General features: G+C 41.5%; 1 protein-coding gene across 8 annotated transcripts in view; it reads right to left on the bottom strand.

The window, feature by feature from the left end:
• The window catches only part of RASGEF1B (RasGEF domain family member 1B), a 648,732-nt gene that overhangs the window by 191,623 nt on the left and 435,860 nt on the right, over nt 1-21,249 (bottom strand). The window contains exon 1 of one of the 8 annotated variants that reach the window (XM_042984300.1): nt 20,837-20,915. The exons of the other annotated variants lie outside the window; for them this stretch is intronic. The gene's annotated coding sequence lies outside the window, so the exon portion shown is untranslated. Of the gene's footprint in view, nt 1-20,836; nt 20,916-21,249 lie in introns of those variants that run through there. 8 annotated transcript variants of the gene reach the window in all.

Below are 21,249 nucleotides of genomic sequence, written 5' to 3'. Positions count from 1 at the left end.
CCCTCAGCCTCTTCAGTGTGATTGGCAGAGGCAGGCCCAGTCACAGCTGCAGAGACAAAGGTAAAGGCCCCCTGGAGCTGGCTGGTGGGAAAGAGCAGGGGCTCAGGCTTTGCTGCTAGCATGGATTCCTCCGAGTTGCTGTGGAATACGATTTAGGGACGTAATGAGGAAGCCCTGTCGTGTTCACCACATGCAGGCTTCATCAGTGCAAAATTTCATTCGGCAGATGAACACAGACAGATGTACATTTCCTTCACCAATGAAATATTAAACATGACAGGTGTGTTACCCATCAGGAAGGCTGCATACAAAATGCATGTGTAACCCACTAGGTCTTCCCCACTCTGCATCTCCCTCTTGGCTGGGTTCTGGGAGGTAACATTCCTCCCACAACTCTGTTCAGGTATTCAATTCCAAAAGTTATGGCCAATGGTATCCTTGGGAAGATAATTTAAAGGCTTTTGGCTTTAAATTAAGAATCCATTAAGATAATAAAATGTTTTCTTCGAGTTTATTGTTATTCTGCCTAAGGGATCTGTGGGGGAACGCAAGATAAAAACTATGGAGGGAAAGATTCCCGTCACTATGGAAACAGATTCATTTATTTTTATGGGCTGATTTCTAATTCCTCTCCCTGGGCAAAGCTCCCGCTAACTTCTAACGCTAGGTGATTATACTCATTCAGAGGACATTTTTCTGCTTGGGGTAGTATTTCCTATTTATTTGGGGAGGAGGATTGCAGGGAAGGTGGGATCAATAAAGAGCCAAGATGTATAAGAATATCTTTCCAAAGAGTTGACTCTAACCAGAATAGTCAAATGATTGGAGTGAAGGGGCATCTTCAGAATTCACTTCCAATAGAAAAAAGTACAGCCCCCTAATAGCTACTAGCTTGATATCAACCCTTAAAATATGCAGAACACACAGATAGCAGAGCTCAAGAAGCACAATCCCTACACGAAATTCTATCTATTGGCCATGTTCAACCTAGAACCTATTAATACAACTGTATGTAGATATTATCACAAAGGGTGGCATTCTTTAGGATCCACCATTTGTTCCATGTCAATTGTATTTAACTACTGGGGTCTCACTATTTGCAGAGTGTATTTTCTTAATGCAATGTCAAATTCTGTCTCCTATGAGCAGTATATTTGTGGGTAAGTCACAGGGTCGCCACTTCCCCTATTGATAAAATGGCAATAGTGATATATGGCAACTTCCAGGAACAAAGGAACATTGTGATTAATATTTGCTATTATGCTGAACTCTTGGCCTGACAAGTGTTGGGAATATAAATGCATACTGATGATTTAACTCAGTAAGCTTTCAGAGATCCTGTGTTCTTGTTTATTTGCATGAAAATGACATCATGCCCGGTCACTCAATGTGCTGTGCAATCCCACAAACTATGAGGATGATCAATGGCAGATCTTTGCATCAGAATTTGTTCAAGGCTGTGGAATGCAGACTGGAACAGTGCATGCAGAACTGGTGGAAAGATACAGCAATTCACTCATCAGGACTGACGGGACATCTACCACTCCCCTTTCAGGAGACTCACACATTAACCATCAGTCCTGGAAAGCCACTGGAGCAAAGCCAGTGAAATAATGATTCAGCAAGTTAGGGTTCAGGTAAAGTTCACTGCTATGTGTATGTGTTTGGATGTGGGTGTATGAAGGTCGTGGGTGTGCTGAAAGGTTCCCTTGGGTACAGCAAAATGTTCCCTACCCGATCTTTAGTACAGAGATTAGGCTTAAAGAGTTGGTTTTAAAATGCCTGAGTGTTGTGGTTTCATATCGCCAAACATTTGATCTCAGAAGTCACCTACATGTTTGACCAAATTCTTCATCGTTATGTTTGACACGTGTGCTACTATTTGCCTGCATCACTGCAAATATGCACACAGCTCTTCAGGGGACTGTTTATCCCCTGTCTACCTGCCTCGTGCTCAGAGAACTCTAAATGATCCTGAAAGCAGGATGCAGAGGTAAGTAAAAATATGTGTAAGAAAAGACTAAATAAGTAAACCTGGGATGGAAAAGTACATGATGTAATATTTTATATATTCCCAGGGCAATTTTCCAAAGCAGGGTGGGGAAAGGCAATATGTACTTGAGAGTTTGATGAAAGCATCAGTATCTCTCTGAATTAGAAATAAAAGCTTAGACGTATATCTATAAGAGAAATATGGAGCAATGACACACACGAGAATCTTCATTCAAGTCAATATTAAGACATATATGCAAGGTATTATGCAGAAGGTCATTGCTCACAGTGGCTTTATAGTCTAATGGAGGATACAAACATAAAAACAATAAATCCTTGGAAAGAGGAAGGGAAAGGGCGTGACTAAAATGATGCTAATATTCTTATTTGAATGACTAGCAAGAAATATGGGAGGATGAACAATTAGATTTTTTTTTCAAATATTACAAGAGCAACATGTGCAACAAAACAAAACAAAACAAAATAAAACAAAACAAACAAAAGCAACATGTCCTCACTCCTCCTGGCCACTGCCCCAACCAGGGATGCAATACTAATAGTGTGAACATCCTTCCACTTCTTTCCTCATGTCCATTCAAGCACACAAACACATATACACATATAGGTTTTTTATCATTTTCATTTTGTTAGTACAAGAAATAAATAATATTATACACATTACTTTGCAAGTTGCTTTTTGACTTCAGAATACATGGGCTACATTTCCCATCAAATAGCTGCATAGTACCTATAATTCACTGCCATCTACTCTCCCTAATGGATGTTCAGGTCACTGCCAAGTTCCCACCACTACAAATAATAAGCAACCTTACACATATCGTCTTATATAGAGTAGCACTTTGATTTCAATAAGATGGAACCCAAAGTGGGATTGCTGGGTTAAAGGGTATTGGATTTTCCATTGTAACAGTCTTCTTGATTTTTTTACACAGGATGTGAAGCAATCTTTGCTCTAGCAGCAATAAATGGACACTTTTCATGATGATAAGCAATTGCGGGAATTAGGGGTCCAGGAGATGCAGGGAAAGGAAGGGAAGCCAAGTTTTATTTGATTTTTGATGTGCCTACTAGACTCTATGTTGATACCCAGCAGGCAGTGAGATGCTTAGCGCGGGCCTTAAAGGATCCAAGCATGAGTGAGGACACAGAAGTGTATGGAATTGTTCTGGGGAAGACAGTGGAGCAGAGAAGAGATACTAACTAGAGATACTAACATTGTTCCCCCATCACGGTGCGGAATGGAAAAACTAGGAATTAGCAAAGGAGGCTGAGGATGTGCCAACAGGGAGGAGAGAAGCAAAAGAGACTAAGGGAACAGGAGGAAGAGACAGTTTCCAGGAGCACGGTGTGGACTGGGCGTTGGTGAGATCCTCAGCCATAATGACCTGGACGTTCTCTTCTTACACCTTATAGGTGGGGCACAAATATGGGAGTTCTGCTTCCTGACTTTTATTTTTTAAATTTCATCTGTGACAATTCTTAGGAATGGAGTGAGACAGATCTATTAAATATACTTTCCTCCAAAAGCCATCGCAGGCACCCCAGCTATGGGTGTTATTCTCCCCAGCCTACGGGGCGTCCTTCAGTAAACCTGCCGATGAGTTGGAAAAATGGACGTGTTTGAGTTTCATCTCATTTCCCCTCCCCGTGCCCTTTATGTGAAAGAAGTGCTGGCAATCACAGAATAAAAGGCCCTAAATCATTCACTGAGCAGAAAAACTGCCTCTAAATTATCAGAAGCTGATTACATCGTGCTGACAGACACAGGCTACAATGCTGAAATCTCGCTGTCATCAGCTTCTCTCTCCGGACAATGGAAATAGAGTCTTCACCTGCCTATCATCAAAAGTTCTCCTGATGACAACCTCTAAAGATGTCCCTGCAGCACGCTGTGTAATTATCCACGGCGAACACCTCGTGACATTGTCCTATGTTTGCAGAGGAGATTCAGGACAGGAAGCGGCCCTGTCGTAAATGGATACACATATCCACATTTAAAATATTTAACCTCCAGGGAACACTTACAATTCCCCCTCCACTCACTCATTTCCTTTATTTAGTGATGACCCCCATCGTTAATGGAGCCACATACGTGGGGAGCACTTCAGAAAAGAACAGCCATTTCATAGTATCACCAGGCCATATCTGTGCCAGCCTGACAGGAATATGCACGGAGGTGGAGTCAGGAGACACAGGGGTATCCAGTGCTGCTCCTCAGACAGGTTTTTTGGAGAATGGTGTTTGCACAACAGTGATAAAGGCGATCCTGGGAATTGCAAATTCGATTTGACTTACAGCAGTCACGCTTGCCTCTGGAGACTGGGAGGATTTGAGCCGCAGAAAAACAACAACAACAACAATAACAAAACACCCACTCTTTGCGCTGCCTGGAAATGAGTGTGGATTGACAAAATGAAATGGCACAGTAGCCTGGCAGATAGACAATAATTGCAGTGGGGTGACCAGGGTTGGTCTAGCCCAGAGGAGGAAATTATCATTTTGATTATGTTCAGGAGGATCTATTTATGAATACAGGTTTCCTGGTTGAGTCAGAGTGAATATTTTTCTGGGTTTAAAAAACAAAATTTGGATAAGAATAAACAGAGGTAAATTCTTTAACCCAGGGCATTTTCAATCATTTCTGCTTGATGAAGAAGATCCTAAAGGAGAAGAAAGGCTTCCGGTCACATCAGAGATCACTTACACGTGCAACTTGGCAGAGGTTTTATCCCACTTTTTGGCAAAGAAAGGTCAAGTATTCTCCTCTGCACACACCCACCCCTGTCATTCCTGAGTCTTCTTTTCCTCATGCTTTCTTGGGCCACGTGGCTCACCCCTGTGACAGACAACACTGTCTCTGTAAGAATGAGGAAGTGACAAGACAGCGGGGGAAAAACAGCAGTGATGCATTTGTATGAGGCAACCAACAGCTCATCAGACTGTCGATTCAAACAGACACAAGTTCAAATTCCATCTCAGCCAGCTACAAGGTGCAGGAACTTGGGCAACTTACATAAACTTTGTTTCCTATGTGTAAAATAGTGAAAATAACACCAACGTCTTAGAAGTATGGTAAGCATTAGAAAGATATATAAATAAACAAACAAATGAACCCACACATACACATATTTAATGACCCTGGCATACAGTAGTCACCATCGCAATGTAATAATTATGTTGAGAATCTATCTAATCTCATCAAAATAAATGCATGAGTTGTTGACTAATAATGACCTAGTTTTTTTTTAATGTTAAGTACCAAAAGCATTCCTAAAGAAATGTTCCTTCTCAATTGTTTTTCTCCTGAAACCCACAACTTTCTTCCTATCAAGTTGCTTGGAGGGTTTGGGGATGGGGACTCCATTGGACCCACGTTGGGTTCTAGTTTAATTGCACTGAGGTCAGAGGAAATTAGGGGATCAGGAAGCCCTTTCTAATTCTTTATGTGGCCCAAGGAGTCCACATTATGACAGTTTGTCCCACTTGTCCTGTACGTCTTGCTATAGTACCACAAATTCCCCACCAGCTCTCTCATGAAAATCCCTGCCACCATACTCCACCAGTGCTGGTCTCCCCACCAAGCTCTGCTTAGAGCTTAGGCCCCTCACTTAGAGCTGGCCTAGCAGAGGGTCCCAATCCTGAGGGCTGGTTGTAACCAGGGAGAGGTACCCACTTGAGCCAATCTTAGAATGGCAAGAGCCAAAGGGTGAGCCCAGGCCACCCTCTCCACATCCACAAATATGTGTGTAGCACCTGATATGTGCTGGGCCTGAGCTAGTCATCAGGAAGAGAGTGATAAAAAAAAAAAGCCATGATCCCCTAGTGTCTAACAAGGGGTACTGACACGTGAACTGTACTTATGTCCTTATTGCCCATGATTGGGGGAATTGAGGGTGCACAGAAAGGAGGTCCCTGCCTCCAAAGTGGGGAAGTCACCAAAAGCTTCCTCAAGGAAGTGAGACTGGCGTCTAAGTAGGAATCAGCCAGGCAAAGGAGGCTAGGATGAGGACGAGGAAAGGAAGGAGTCCTAGCATATATGGTTAACAAGCTGGCAGGGAAGCCCATGCAGAGTCCATTAGCCGCGAGACAAAGGCTGGGAGACAATGCAGCACAGTGGATACAAGGAGAGGGGTTTGGACATGGACAGACCTGGGACCAAACTCCAGCTCTACAACCTCTCTGTTCCCTCTCTACAACTTTAAGGAAGTTATTTAACCTCTCAAAGTAACAGTTTAGTTTCTGTGGAAGATACTATAACGTCCACCTCTGGGGATCATGATGGTGACAAAATGAAACAATGCATAAAAATCATCTTGCTCCCTCCCTGCTATAAAATAAGCTCTCAGTCTATGTTAGTTGTGTTTTGTTTTTTTTTTTAATTTTTAAATGTTTATTTATTTTGAGAGGGAAAAACAGTGCGAGCAGGGTTCGGGGCAGTGAGAGAGGGAGACACAGAATCCAAAGCGGGCTCCAGGCTCTGAGCTGTCAGCCCAGGGCCTGATGTGGGGCTCGAACTCATGAACTGCGAGATCATGACCTGAGCCAAAGTCAGATGCTCAACTGATTGAGTCACCCAGGTGCCCCTGTTAGTTATTATTAGTAATAAGAATACCAGGATGTGGCAGGAATGAGACTGTGGGGAGAAGATGGTACCTAGTTCGGCTGAGTTCAGGTCACAGGGGAAGCAGTAAGAAAAATGAGCACCACAGACCTAGGTGACACTGTAACTGCATCAGACCACCCAGTGACTGCTCATTCTGGTTATCAGGTCCAGGATGTGTAGACACGTACACATCAGTCCACTCAAAAGTATAGGGACAAGACTCGGGGGCAGGTGAATGGATCATTTTCTCCGTGCAGGGGGCTCTGTTCACAATTCCGAGGCGGGGGGAAATTCTTTGTTGTGCAGGACTGTCCCTCGTATTTCAAGACATTTAGATTTCTTGCTCCATCCACTATATTCCAGTAGTCCTTCAGTCCCTGTGACAACCACGCTTTTCTAAACACCCTCCAGGTTCGACTGTCCACCATTGAGAATCAGCTTTCTAACCACGAGTATTTTGAATTTGAAATCAACTTGTAGTCAAGAAAGATTGGAAACTCTTAGCCTAGAAAAGGTTTAGAGAGGGATTTAGAACTTCAAAGTAATAGGCTCTACTGAAAGTAAGTGCTTCAGAATACATCTATGTTACAAATTAAATTGATAAATACACAGTTCTTCAAAGGAAAATCCAATTTCAATAAATGATATTCCTGTAACTTGTGCCTTTCTACCTTATATTCAACCACAAAGAAGAAGTACCTCAGTAGGGACAGTAAGTTCCCATTTCTGATGTGGAATAGACTAATCCTTTATCTCTGGCAAGTACCCAGAAAGGACAAAGCAGAAATGGGCACAAATTATATGAATGGCATAATTACAGTTGTCTTTCAGAAATTTGTCAACAAATTAAGGGCACCTGGGTGGCTCAGTCGGTTGAGTGTCTGACTCTGGCTCAGGTCATGATCTCGCGGTCCGTGAGTTCAAGCCCCGCGTCAGGCTCTGTGCCAACAGCTCAGAGCCTGAAGCCTGTTTCAGATTCTGTGTCTCCCTCTCTCTCTGACCCTCCCCCATTCATACTCTGTCTCTCTCTGTCTCAAAAAAATAAATAAATGTTAAGAAAAAATTAAAAAGAAATTTGTCAACAAATTAATTTCTTGGGCTATTTTATTTGTATTATTATTTTTTTTTCCTTGGGCTATTTTAAAGAATTATCCAGGCTTCAGAGAAAACCAAACCTAGTGCTAATTCCTTAGATCATCTGACAAAAATGATTCGAGGCTGTTTTGTTTGTCTTTTCGGTACTATTTCTGGATGCACTGAAATGCCATTTCCACACATGTCCACCTTGCTCCTCTCTACAAAGATAACATAAAATACCGTAGCATATGTCATTAAGGAGATAATCACTGATAGTCCAGGCCAGGGGAGGGATCAGTAGACACTAAATTCCATTCTGGAATCACTTTTGACTGTCCTTTCTGGGTTCAAATTACCCTCTGCTCTGATAGTCTGATGTCCCGAGATCACAACTGGGGCAGCTTGAAGACTTGGAAATCAATTGTGCCCATGAGGATATGGATTAACTCTGCCCCAAGGCCTGATGCCCACTGCCTGACTTTCACGCACTCTGTAGGCAGAATGTCCCATGAAAGGCAGCCCCATATGCTGCTTTATCCTTCAACAGAAAGTAGCACTGGCGAACGCGGCTGCTGGCTCTTTTTTAGCCCTGCTCTTCATCCTTTCGCTGAACAAGTGAGGACGAGACCCAGAGGGAGGACAATCAATCCTTCTGTTCCTAACCTACTAGCCACATGAGCTTTACTTTAAACAAAGTTGTGGTGTTTTACCTTCAGGGCAGAGAAACAATGCACATTTCTAAAAGGATTTTTGAGACATTTGAGGTAGATAAACAAGACTGCTCGAGTTGTGTTGAAAGTCCACAGTGATGAACACAAAGAAAGAATTAAGCATGGTTAGCCAACCACAAAACCTACTGTTGGTCCAGACGGGTTCTGCATTAAAGGAAAGTATGCTGAAAGGGAGAGGTGTTTGGGAGAATGTGTGACAGTGAACAACAGTGTGTGGACCACAGCTGGGACCTCAAGCCAAGTCTGCATGGTTTGCTTGCTCGCTTGCTTTTTTTTTCTTGCAAAAGTGAAAAAAAACTATAATTTTCTCACCACCAATTTTTTATGTGAAATACAGAATAAAGCTAAATCAGATCAATTTTTTTTTTGAGAGAGAGAGAGAGAGGGAGAGGGAGAGAGACAGAATCTTAAGCAGGCTCCATACTCAGGCTCCACACTCAATGCAGGGTCCAATCCCACAATCATGACCTGAGCCAAAACTGAATCAGACACCTAACTGATTGAGCCACTCAGGTGACCTGAGATCAATTTTTTTTAAAAATCAACGATAGATAATTTAAAATGTTCCAATGGCATGAAATAACAAAGGAGAATAGTAATAGCGTGTCCTGTAAGATTTCCTGAACTTGAATTATTTCTCATTGAAAAGATAAGACAGCATAAGGCTAAATATACACATTCTTTAAAATGTTTTTTTTTTTAATGTTTATTTATTTTTGAGAGAGAGACAGAGTGCGAGAGGCGGAGGGGCAGAGAGAGAAAGAGTCACAGAATCCGAAGCGGGCTCCAGGCTCTGAGCTGTCAACACAGAACCTGAGGCGGGGCTTGAACTCACGGAGTGTAAGAGCATGACCTGAGCTGAAGTCAGATGCTTCACTGACTGAGCCACCCAGGTGTCCCTAGATATACACATTCTTGACAAGGGTGCCAAAACAATTTACTGGAAAAAGAATGGTCTTTTCAACAAGTGGTGCATACCCATTTGCAAAAGAATGAACTTGACTCCTTCCTCACACTGCAGACAAAAATTAACTTGAAATGGATCACACACCTAAATGTAAGAACTAAAACTATAAAAGTCTTAGAAGTGAGCATAGGAGTTAATCTTCATGACCTAGGGATAAGCAAAATTTTCTCAGATACAACATCAAAAACACAAAGAACTAAAGAAGATAGGTCCATTGAACTTCATCAAAATTAAAACATTTGTGCTTCAAAGGACACCATCAAGAAAGTGAAAAGATGACCCACAGAATAGAAGAAAATAATTGCTAATTACATATCTGATAAGAGATTTGCATCCAGAATATATAAAGAACTCTTATAACTCAATAATAAAAGGACAAATAACCCAATTTAAAAATAGGCATAGGATTTTTTAAAAATTCTCCAAAGATTTACAAATAGCCACTAAGAATATTAAAAAATGCTCAACATAATTAGCTAATAGAAAAGTGCAAAACCACAATAAGATACTACCTCATACCCACTAAAATGGCTATAATAAAAGATACAAATAATAACAAACATTGGCAAGGAAGTGGAGAAATTGGGTCTCTTACATATTGACAGTAAGGGTGGTTAAGCATCTGACTTCAGCTCAGGTCATGATCTCATGGTTTGTGAGTTCAGGCCCCACATGGGGCTCTGTGCTAATAGCTCAGAGCCTGGAGCCTGCTTCACATTCTGTGTCTCCCTCTCTCTCTCTCTCTCTGCCCTCCCCCACTCATGCTCTCTGTCTGTCAAAAAATAAATAAATGTTAAAAAAAAATTTTAAAAGAGAATGTGAAGTAGTACAGATGCTGTGGAAAACAAAATGTTAAACACAGAGTTACCATATGATTTAGCAATTCCATTCCCACATATATACTCAAGAGAAATGAAAACATACATCCATACAAAAAGCATGTATGCAAATGTGCACAGCAGCATTATTCATAATAGCCCAAAAGTGGAAACAACCCACATGTCCATCAGCTGAGGAATGGGTAAACAAAATGTACTATATTCATTCAAGGGAATAATACTGGACCCTAAAAAGAAAGGAAGTACTATTTTACTGTTCCCATTTTACAGATGGGAAGATTTGTGTGGAGAATCTTGTCCCTTATCCAAAGTCACATGATATTCAAGAGGCTGAGCTGAGTTTAGATCACTGATCTGTCTGCAAAATAAATGCTCTTTTTTTTTTAAATTCCCTATGGAAATGATACCATAGTTTTTTTTTTAATTCCCTATGGAATTAGTCAGCTTTTTAAATTCCCTATGGAAATGATACCATAGGTTGCTTTTATCGAATACTCGCTCTATGCTAGGTACTTTGTATATTTCATCTTACTCTTCCTCCTTTGCAATTGTCAGGTTTATCATCTCTACAGCAGAGAGATGACCCAAAGGAGTAGTTAAAGGCCTTGCCCAGGACATAATGCTAAAAACTGGGCTGAGCTGCAATTTGAACCCATGTCCATCTACTCCCAGAATCAGCATTCTCTCTGCTAAATCCTGCTGTCTGTCATTAGGTTGTCAGGATGAGTCTTTTTTTTTTCTTTAATGTTTATTTATTTGGCGGGGGGAGGGGGGGGAGGGCAGAGGGAGGAGGGGCATAGAGAGAGGGAAACACAGAATCCAAAGCAGGTTCCAGACTCTAAGCTGTCAGAGCAGAGCCTGACGCGGGCCTTGGATGCCTGAGCCATGAGATCATAACCTGAGCTGAAGTCAGAAGCCTAACCAACTGAGCCACCCAGGTGCTCCTCGGGATGAGTCTTTAATGCATCTCTGGGGTCTGCCCTTTTCCTTCCTTGCTCAAGGACACAAGGCTAGCCTGATGCTCTGATAATTCACACCAGGACTTCCCCATGAATTTCTGGTTGGGCTCATTTCCATGAGCTTTACTCTCTCCAATGCACTTTTTAACCACCATCTTCCTCGAACAGATCACTTCTATTTCTCCATCACTTAAGAACATGCAATTCCCGTCAAACCAAATCCAAAGTCCTCATCTTGGAATGTACTGGTCTCCGTACTAAACCCGGCTACACACTACCATTGATCAACTGGAAGCTTTTAAAAATCCTGTTGCTTAGGCCACACTCCAGACCAATTTAGTTAGAATTTCTGGGTGAGGGGCCCAGCCATCAATATTTTTTTAAATCTCCCTAGGTGATTCCAAAGCACAGTCAGTATTGAGAAGTACTTAAGTAAACCAATCAACTCCACAGCATAAACCTGGGCTCATTTATTTATTGTCCTTCATATCTACCACCTCTGCCCCCACAGTCCTACTCATTTGCTCAGGGAGAATGCTTTCTCTTCTCCTCTCTCATAATTCAAGTCTCTCTCACCTGCCAGACCTTGGCCCAACCCCACCCGCTCCAGGAAGACTTCTGTGAATATGCTGACCTCTACACAAACCCTGTATCTATATATGCACTTATTGTCCAAATAATTTCATTAAGAACATGTAATACAACACTTTTTCTAACTACTTTACAACTATTAGTCTATGGTCCCTACAATCGTATGAAATATTAGTGCCAAGATCTTTTTCTGTATACTCTGTTATTCCACTGAGGCTCCTTTGTCCGATTTCACAATACCTAGCGTCCTGTAAGACCTAATTTGTGCATTTGTTTCTTCTCTCTAAAATCTCAACTACCCAGCCTTGTCCCAGTGCCTTGACTATTCTGTGATGATTCTACATCTCCTCACCAGACCCTGCATTTTCACCCCTCCATGCAGTTGCCTTTGCCCAGAATTCTATATACTCTCCAATCTGGCAAAATTCGACTCTATTAATTTTCAAGGCTTCCTTCCATCTCAACTCATCTCTGATTCTTCCTTTGTCAGACAGAGCTAATGGTGCCTCGCTTCATGTTCCTACTGCACTTTATTTATGCCAGTAACTTAGAACTTACCACAGTGGATTAGAGTTGATAGACCTCCGCTGATTTAAATAAGAAAGCATGCCAGACGTGCATGTGACAAAATAGAGGATCATTTAACCATAAAGCCAAACTTCTGACACTGTATTTTCCTTATAAGCCTGACAACAAAGTGCTGTTGACTTGCAAGACCATTTTCATGGCTCATAACATCACTGGGGGGATGACCTTTGAAAGAAAGTTTCTGGCCCAGGACACCTGTTACGTTGTGTGCATGTCATGTATGTAGGCATGCACTGGCCTCCTTTCAATAAAAGCTACAAAAAAAGGAATTGGTGGAGAGGACGATGTGCAAACCTGTCCCTCTCTTTGAAGTCCATCACTGATCAGAGATAAAAAGACCTTTGCACTGACAGAGGGGAGCAACTTGAAAGCACAGTGCCTTAGAGAAAGACAGGTATCATATGTTCTCACTCCTATGTGGAACTTGAGAAACTTAACAGAAGACTGTGGGGGAAGGGAAGGGGAAAAAATAGTTTCAAACAGAGAGGGAGGCACACCATAAGAGAATCTTAATACAGAGAACAAACTGAGGGTTGATGGCAGGGGTGGGGGTGAGGGGAAAATGGGTGATGGGCATTGAGGTGGGCACTTTTTGGAGTGAGCACTGGGTGATGAATCACAGGAATCTACCCCCAAAACCAAGAGCACACTGTATACACTGTATATTAGCTACCTTGACTATAAATTATATTAAATTAATAAATACCAAAAAACAAACAAAAAATACAAACAAAACAAAACAAAAAAAGCACAGCGCCTTAAAGCAGGCCAACGTAGTAGCAGTTTCTTTTTAAAAAAATTCCAGATTCAAAATAACCTTGCAAAAGTCCATTCTAAAAAGTCACCAAGAGAAGCTGTGGCAAATGAGAATTCCATACCCAGGAGGATCTTATCAATAAGCGACTCCAGATCCCTCCTCTGAGACATACATTCTTTTTATAGAGGATGAGGGAGTTAATTGCACATTTCAAAATAAAATTGAAACATGGTTGCTGCTATAAAAGTCTACGAGCTGAGTTTTTTAATCTTGAAATTGCCATTCTCCCATTTCCATACTAACACATTATAATAAGCATAACACGTGGAGAGGAGAAAGCATATAGCACAAGACTATTTTTCTGTGGAGGATCTCCTCACTGGGAATTCAACGTATACAAAATGGTGCCCAACCAATTTCCCCTTTGTAACTAAATACTCATTTTCCAGCTTCTTATTCTAAAGTCCCCTCAAAAGATCCCAGATTGAGTCCCAAGTTCCTCTCACGTCCCCACTTTAACATGTGACACCCATGAACTCACCTGCAGATTTGAGGAAAGGTTTCAGATCACATTCCGATCTCAGCATGATGACTCTTTCCCAGCTTCAAAGTTCAATAAAACCCAGGTTTTGTCTAAACAAGAATTCACACTGTGTGATGTCATGACTTGTCTATAATATCAGCTCTAATCGAGTTATTCCCAGCTGACAAATCTTCAACAGTGAAGATGCAGACATATGGCTTGAGAGGCAGAATTCAATTTAAGTGGGCTGGCAAGATGAGGAAAGGTGTGGGAACAGGATCCCTGGGGGAGGAGAACTTTGGATTTGTTTTGGAAAATGAGTGTCTTTTGGATATCTGAAGAGAAGAAGGTGGTTGTGGATCAGAGGGATAGAACAAGCAAAGACTCCGGGAAAGGCAGAAAGAAATCTGTCAATGGCAAGGTGACAGGTACAGTTGGTTACCTACTGTTAGGTGCTAAATTGTATCCTCCCCCCCCCATTCATATATTGAAGTCCTAGCCGCCCCCCTCCAGTACCTCAAAATGTGACTGTATTTGAAGACAGGGCCTTTAAAGAGATGATTAAATTAAATGAGGCCTTCAGGGTGGGCTCCAATCCAATCTGACCAGTGTCCTCATAAGAAGAGGAGATGTGGATATAGAGAGAGACACCAGAGATGCACACACACAGAGGAAAGGCCATGGGAGCAAACAGCAAGAAGACAGCCATCTACAAGCCAAGGAGAGATGCCTCCGAAGAGATCAATGCTGTCAGCATACTGATTATGATTATGAATTTCCAGCCTCCAGAACTATGGAAAAATTAATACTTACTGTTTAAACCCAGGCTGTTGTTGTCACAGTGGCCCCAGCAAACTGATACACCTACCAAACAGTCATTCCTCCCTCCATTCCTCCTACCTGACAGAGTTCAGAGTCTCCCAAATGCCCCTGCAGCTGGGGCACAGACAACTGAATCCATCCTGGCACAGAAGGGAATGTCCAGAGGGACTCTGGAAAGGTCTTCTATCATAAACAAGGAGAGACAGGGGTAGAGAGGGCAGGGAGGGGTGAATGTCCTACCCAGGACACTGTCTTAAAAGGACTCAATCCCAGGAGCTGTGGTACGTGTCATCTTGTATCATTAAATGAACACAAGAAAATTAGAGAGGAATTGGTCCAGCACCCATGGCAATATTGAGCCACTGAATCAACTCTGCAGCTGCCTTCCTTGATTTCTCGTCATGTGAGACAATAACTCCTATTGTCCAAGCCCATCTTAACCAGATTTATGACTTGCTGGGTCCAGTGAGAGGAATGACCTGGCTAGTAGAAGAGATTACATTAGTGAAACAAGTAGACCCAGGTTTTGGAGAAAAGCCCTTGAAGTTGTTATTATAGACAGTAACGTAGGAATGGGGTGGGGGTGGGCGGGGGGGAAGAAAGGAGAATTAAAGATAAATTCTGGGATTCTAGACTGGGTGCCCATGAGAATGGAATACCTATAAGGAGTGTGGGTGACTTTCTTCTCTGGAAGGGACAACTTGTTAGTTTTCTAAGCCCACCTCCCTGAGTTTACTTGGTGGCTCAATGAGGGTTCAGCCAGCCAGGGGGAGAGATTGTTCTCTAAAACTGCTGAGGGTGGAACGGGTCTGGGGTAGCAGTCGAAAGGTCAGTGGCCAAGTGGATGCTAATATCTGCTGTTACAGTGGGTATATCCACTGTTCACATCATACCTCAAAGCATGGAAACCAGTACCTGAAATACATTCATATCGACTCTTGCTATCTGTGGCCAGTTTTACAATAATTCAAGTAAAATTCTTTTGAGCTGTAAAAACCTTGTGAACTGTGAGTCTGTATAATCTTTACCATGATGGTCTGGGGACCTGATGTCTGGACTCAAGTCTACCACTAACTAAATGACCTCAGACAAGTCAATTACCTTCTCCAGACCTCAGTGTCTTCAGCCATAGAAGAAGGTGGGGAAGGGGGTGCTGATGAGAACAGTGGCCTTTCCTGTGGTTTTCTTTTTCGGCACTGAAATTCTTTCTTGTATAAAGTCGTAATTCAAACTACCAATATGTAATAATAAAAATGGGACCACTAAAAAGTCACAATCATTGCATATTTAGAATCTGCCAGGCTTTGTGCTAATAAACACTCCAGGTGGGTTACCTCATTTAATTCTCACTCTTAACATTGTAAGATAGGAAATTTCATTGTCATTCTTGTTTTATAAATGAGGAAACCAAAGCACAAAGAAGTTAAAAAATTTGCCCGAAGTCACCGTTAGTAGAGCAGGGAGACTGACTCTTCCATCTTGGCTTTTGACCTCTAGCTATATGGAAGTCTTGTGTGTGTCTGTGTGTGTCTGTGTGTGTGTGTGCGCACATGTGCATGCATGCACATGGGTCTAGAAAATTTGGCCTTCTCTTTAGTCCCTGAAGTAGCACCATCCAGAGACTTGGGTAATCACAGAATTAAAACCCACCGATCCACATGATCTTCAAAGCAATAATGTATTAACAGGGTACGCAAAAGGTAGGTGCCTAAATGGATTTTGCTGGGGAAGGGGAGATGTGATACAACTTGAAAATAAGCAGTATATTGTCCCGTTGTTTTGATTTGGTTTCGGTTACAGTTTTGAATTTGTTTTAAATTTCAATTAACATCAATAATCATATGAGGATCATACACTTATATACATAAAGAAGCAGGGGCTATAAAAATTTTGAGGAACACTGATTAGACAGTTCTTTGGATGTATGAATTTTAGTTTCCCTGGCTCTGCCATATGCCTAGTTTCTGCTTAATTTCACCACTCATAGTCAACCTCTTAACCTTGTATAAGGTAAGGCAGGTCATATGCCCTAATCTAGATCAGCTGATAAAAGATGGGCATCCATGTGACAGAGCACCCACTGACTCCCACTATGATAGTAATCACAAGAGCTAACATTTACTGTATCCTTATTAGGTGCAGAAACTACAATAAAGACTTGTATATACATGTACTTATTTCATCCTCACACAATCCCAAACATCTACTATCTGCTAAGTAATGTCTCCTCAAGAGGCCTTTTCTCAACTCTGACCTGAGAGAAGTGCCCCCCCCCTCCCCAGGCTCTCATTACACCTAGAACCTACTAGGGTTCTACGAAGCACATAGCTAATGATAGCAAATCTTGTGTTAACTCTGCCTTCCTGAGGAAAATCTCCTGGAGGACAGGAACTTTGTCTTACACATTCTGTGTCTCTAACACTAGACACAAGGATTGGCATATAGTAGGCATTCAATAAATATTTGCTCAACACTGGCAGATACTTAGCTACCCCACTCAGCTACCCCAAATGCTTCCCAGCTCATTCCTCCACTCTAGTGAATGGAAAAGCTAGGTAATTTTCCAGTTTTCCAGGAAGATTCTGAAAAAAAAAATTCCTCTTCCTGATACCATGAAGTTGTCTGACAAGAAAGCTCTGTGAGGGTATGATGCTTAGAGCCATGGCAGCCATTTTGTGATCAGGAGGGAAAGACCAAGAGAATCACAGGAACTCAGAACTAGATCCTTGATGTCTTTGAACCACTGGATCTTTCCTACAATTGTCTCTCTCCAAGATTACCTGCTATATAAGATAAATAAACTCCTTTTGTTAAAAAAAAAAAAAAAAAACTAAGAGTTTCTGTTACTTGAAGCTTGAAGCATTCCTTGTTATCCATGAACATTTTGAAATCATGAAGACCCAGTTTCTAATCTTAAAAAAAAAGACCCTATACATATGGGGTTGCCAGAATAAATATAGGACACCAGATTAAATTATTACAAATGTATGACTTTTTAAAAACAATGAGTTATTTTTCAATGTAAGTATATCCACTCCATATTTGAGACATATCTATATTTAAAAAATACTTATGGTTTATTAGAAATTCAAATTTAACTGGGTGTCCTGTATCTTGCTAAATCTGGCAACTCTTCATGGATAGTAACAAGCTGCTTCTAAGAGAAGCAGAAGAGAGTCTTAAATCAGAACATCTGATTTACCAAACAAAACCACTCCCAGGATGAGATAACAGCAATAATAACAACTTAAATTATACCATCCTTCAATTTTCAGAGAACTTTCATAGACATTACTCATTCATTAGATAGCTGCTGTTTACAATATATATAAAGAAACACTTGATCTTAATGAGTTATTTGCCCAAGGTGGCACAGCTGCTTAAAGGCACTGAGATCTGAACTCTCATCTCCAGATCCCTGGATCAGTGCTGTTTCTGTAACACAGGCTCTCAGACTTCACTGTGCAGCAGAATCACCTAGAGGCCTTGTTAAAAACCCAGATGGTCCAGGGTCTTTACTACTAGCTGGTCTGGGGAGGGTCTAAGAATGTGCACTTCCAACAAGTTTCCAAGTGATGCCGATGCTGCTGGCACTAGGATCACATCTTTTGGAAACCACAGCTTTATATGACACCAAGACAGCTCTTTGCTAGGTGGACAGAATCAACAAACATCCAATCTCATTCCAAGAAGAGAGAGACCTGGATAGTTGCATATCAAAGCCAAATGATAACACATTAATTGCAGAGAAAAATATGCTCTCTTTTTCCTCTGGCTTGTATCATTTGGAGCTTGAAACCTAAATGCATACACGGGGGAGCAGGTTAAAATGAACGTGATGCCTTGTGTTCCACTCTTTTGAACCCTGGTGTTTATTCATTGGTGTAGATGCTGCCCAAACAAACCAGAGGTTTTACTAAAACATGGGAGGTAGGAGTGTGTGTGTGTGTGTGTGTGTGTGTGTGTGCGCACGCACACGCGCACACATGTGCCACATTTCTGGAAGACAGGCAGCATAAAACTTCCGGGTCACTACGAAACTGCTGAGGAGCCTGGAAGTGAGAATCTCCAGTGCCTCATCTCTAAAATCATGCGTGGGTCAGGGCATGAAACTTGACCTTTTGGATAAGCCAAGAGATGTCCTTCGTTTATACAGAGTCAATTACATTCTCCCTCTTTTCTCCTTTCCTTGTCTCCTTCATACTCCCACAGCAACCACCTCCCAGACAGGAAGATAAAATAGAAATGGAGAGGGGCGGCCAATTGTAAGGCAGTCAAGTGCGGCTGCCAAACCGCAGGTGGGTGGGGGGTGAGAAGCAGGGACATGGAAGAGAAGAAAGAGCTATTTATTCTCTGAGTCTCTGAGTGGTAATTTCACTGTCTACATAAATAGTGGCTGAGAGCATTAAAAACAAATACAAATATACTACAAACATGGTTCACATTCTTGGGGCCTCCCTCCATGGGTGAGTCCTGAAAGTCTTCTGGGGACCTCCAACAGTCCCCAGTCAACCCAGATGGCCCAGCCAGTAGGTATCCCAGGACCCCTCACTGCATTCCAGGTTAGCAATTACCTCTTGTAGATCCATATAGATTCTCCAGGGATGAGAAAACAAAGAGTAATTGGTTTCATTTTTTTTTTTTTAATTTTCAAAAACATTAGTGTTGTAGAAAACTATAAAGAATAACATAATAACGAATGCTCACAGCCCTATGATCCAGATTTAGCAACTGTCAATGTTTGGTTGTCTCTCTTCCAGGTTTTAATATTTTGCTTTTATGGAGTTAAATGACAGATAGTCAAACATCTTTTTATGCCACCTATCTATCCCTTTCCTATTATTCTCATGCAACAAATTTTCTTTTATTTCATTAAAAAACTTTTACAAACATAAATGTGCATTAGAGAACCTAGAATATTATTTTTGGTTTTTGTGTTAATTACCAGTGGAAATATATTTTGTTTATATAAATGATTCACACTGAGTATTTGGTTCTCTGTTTTCACTCAACATAAAATTCTGGAGATTCAATCAGTTACTTTAGATGATCACTTCTAACTGTTCATTTTACTTACCCATTCCTTTTTTTTTTTTTAATTTTTTTTTTAACGTTTATTTATTTTTGAGACAGAGAGAGACAGAGCATGAACGGGGGAGGGGCAGAGAGAGAGGGAGACACAGAATCAGAAGCAGGCTCCAGGCTCTGAGCCATCAGCCCAGAGCCCCACGCGGGGCTCGAACTCACGGACCGTGAGATCGTGACCTGAGCCGAAGTCGGACGCTTAACCGACTGAGCCACCCAGGCACCCCTACCCATTCCTTTTTAAATGGATGTATAGATTGTTTCTTTTTTTTTACTCTTACAAGAGAGGTTTCAATACTCATCCTATCGCATAACTCTGTGCACACCTACAAGATGTGGATTTTTCTGTTGCGTATGTACCCAGAAGTGGAATGTTGAGACCTAGGTATTATATCTTGAATTTTACTACATGGCCTCAACACTACCTGTTGAAAGTGGGCATATGAAAGTGGGCATATGAAAGTGGGCATATCAAATTATATTCCCAAGACCAAATGCAGTCAAGTACCATTTCACCCACATGGTGACAATTCTTGATATTGTCAGACCTTAATTTTTGCTAATGTTAGATTACAGTGCCTCATGATAGTTTTAGTTCATATTTCCTCGTAACTGATTGAGGTTTTTCTGATTCAGTTTTCTTCTCTGTGAATTGTGTGTTCACACCCTTTGCCCATTTTTCTATATGAATGTCTTTTGTCTACTGATTTGTAGAATTCTTTATGTACAAATAAATAATTCCTTAATATGAATAGTATATAGTGCCTTGTATATAAGTATTACAAATATCTTCTTCGTGTCCGTGGCTTATGTTCTAACATTGTTTATGAGTAACTTATTACTAATTAGATAACAAAGTCAAAGAAGCTATCATAGACCACAACTTGGCACTATCATGTACAATCCTTCAATGGTCTAGGGATAAGCAAACTTAGACTCAAAAGCAAAGATGCAACTGGAGAAACCAACATTTGATGTCCTGTCTGAAAGCCACAAATCCAGTGCTCACTCCACCAAAGACCAACATCCTTGCTCATGTGTTCCCTCTTTCAGAAACACTATAAAGGCTCATCATAGTTAAAATGTGCAGGGAGAATTTAATGGCATAAGAAATATTTGAGGACATTTGTTAAAAAGGCCAAAGATTTTTAGCTGAAGGACTGGGGTAGGTCCCATAAATATGCATTGCAAACAAGTTCCTCAGGAGATGATGTGGTAGGCAGGTGAGCAGGCCAGACTTTGCTGACTCTTGATGGAGAGCTGAGAAACCACAGTACTTACTGAGGCTGGTAGGGGCCCGTGAGAGGTCTGGGGTTCCAACTCCCTGTGGAAATACTTGATGGGCCACTCTCATGTTGGTCTATAGACTCTGTGAGGCCAGGGACTTGCTTCTTCTGTTTTCTCCCAGCATCTAGTATAGTGCCTGACTCAGTAAATATCTGTGGAATGAAGAAATGCTCCACGTATCACATTCTGTAGGTAACTGCCCATGGCTAGGAAAAGTCTTAAGAAAACCTACACTCAGCCTCAAATTCTAAACTTGCTTCTCCTGCTGAAATGGAGAGAGGCAACAACAATTCACCACAAATGCCAAGTGCTCTTGACTTCAGTGAAGTCACAGTATTGACCCTCTGTCCTGACGGTTGTCATCTCAAAGTACGTATTATGAAAACAAACACTCCTAATTATGGTTG

The sequence above is a fragment of the Panthera tigris genome, chromosome B1 (genome assembly GCF_018350195.1).
Source record: "Panthera tigris isolate Pti1 chromosome B1, P.tigris_Pti1_mat1.1, whole genome shotgun sequence".
NCBI classification, from domain to species: domain Eukaryota; kingdom Metazoa; phylum Chordata; class Mammalia; order Carnivora; family Felidae; genus Panthera; species Panthera tigris.
The sequence above is the reverse complement of the archived record's forward strand: the minus strand, read 5'-3'. Positions and strand labels throughout refer to the sequence as shown.